Source organism: Arachis duranensis, chromosome 8 (assembly GCF_000817695.3).
Source record: "Arachis duranensis cultivar V14167 chromosome 8, aradu.V14167.gnm2.J7QH, whole genome shotgun sequence".
In the NCBI taxonomy this organism is placed as follows: Eukaryota; Viridiplantae; Streptophyta; class Magnoliopsida; order Fabales; family Fabaceae; genus Arachis; species Arachis duranensis.
The window spans coordinates 32466212-32468007 of record NC_029779.3 but is presented as its reverse complement, the minus strand read 5'-3'; the positions used below and the strand labels follow the sequence as shown (position 1 = coordinate 32468007).

The window sequence follows — 1796 nt, the reverse complement described above, 5'->3', positions numbered from 1 at the left end:
TGTATACCCAATAAAAACTAAATATATAGAACTGACATACTTAAAAATACCAAATAAAAAATATATTATTCTAACCTAAAAAAAATGATAAAATAATTAATTATTTTTTTATATGAAATCTACCTTGAAATGTGCTTCACTTTGTATTTTCTTTGTCTTTTAATATCAATTTTCTCTTCAATATAATCTTGCTTCTCTTTGGACTTATTGCATCTTTCAATATATACCTAAAAATATCAAATAAATAAATTTTTGACTAATTAAAAATATATATACATTATACATAATACATTTTTATTATTAAATTTTTTATATTATTAAAAAAAATAAAATAGTACACATATGACAGCGTTTGATTTTGGTATATATGTCCATCAAAACATAGATACAGGATTACCCAGGAGTACATATATGGTGTTTGTTTACTGAGACAAAAATAATGAAAGACATAGTCATACACAAATACCCATTAAAAACATGTATTTTGTGTCTCTTTAGAATGCTAAAACACTAATTTTTAACTTGAGACACTAATTTTTTACAATTTTTTCTCATGTCTAACTTACCAAATAGAATATGAAATTAGTGTCTTCTTATGTCTATGTAAAATTGCACAAGTTTTATTTTCAATGGCTGCTTTAATTTCTTTTTTATTCTCATTTATTTAGTTACGTAAACATATTTTACAGAAAATAATATATTTTTTTATAAAAGTGTCTTTTTTCAAATAAATATAAGTTTAATCTCACGATCAATAAATTCAACTTATAGTTAAAATCTTTTTTTCCATTTCCTTAAATAAAGAGATTGAAAATGAATAACTTATGAGTAAAAAAGAGAAAAAGATGAAAGTACCTCTATTGTTGTGCTGAGATAATCTAAAAAATAACCATATAAACGAATTAAATAGAAAAAAAATTATAAATGTGACAAATAAAAAAAATTTAAATTTAAAAATCAAAACGGCTAAGAAGCCACTTAATTAGGAATTAGTATTAGAATTTTAAATTTCAAATTTTTAAATAGAGTTTTCTAATTAGCTAGTGCAAATTTAAAATTTTTAAATAAACTTTTTTAATTAAACGTTTGTTATTCATTAAGAATATAGGAATTTGTTAATTTAAAAATAATTTTTATTAGTTTCGTCATAAATAGTATCAATCATATTATTTATCGATAAAAATAAATAAAATTAAATACAATCTAAAAATTAATAACCTTATAAATTACGTAAATTTAGAAAAAAAATACTTAAAAAGAGAGAAAAAGATGAAAGTACTTCTACTGTGGAGAGACAATCTAAAAAGATAATAATAAAAATTTATAAATGTGGCAAGTAAAAAAATTTAAATTTAAAAATTGAAATGGTTAAAAACTTACTTAATTAGAAATTAGTATTAGAAATTCAAATTTAAAATTTTTAAATAGAATTTCTTAATTAGCTAGTATAAATTTTAAATTTTTAAATAAAATTTTCTAATCAAACATCCATTGTCCATTAGGAATATAGAAATTTGTTAATTTAAAAATTATTTTTTTTAGTTTCATCATAAATAGTATTAACTTTATTATACTTTTTCTAAAATTTAAACAGTATTATATTTTTTTTAAATAGTATAAATAACTTCACATCTTAATAAGATAATTCTATTTACTTTATTATAATCCTTTGTAATTAGCATAGTAGCTTATAAATTATATAAATTTTTAAAAAATATTCTCAAACCCAATTGCTTACGTAAAAATTCAAAAAAAAGTATATTTGTATTTAAATTTAAAATTATAAACATAATACT

The 1796-nt window shown here is 18.7% G+C and overlaps 1 protein-coding gene across 1 annotated transcript in view; it reads right to left on the bottom strand.

Annotated features, from left to right (window-relative positions):
* LOC127741253 (uncharacterized) overlaps window positions 1–1796 on the bottom strand; it is a 12203-nt gene that overhangs the window by 790 nt on the left and 9617 nt on the right. The gene's annotated exons all lie outside the window — the stretch shown is intronic.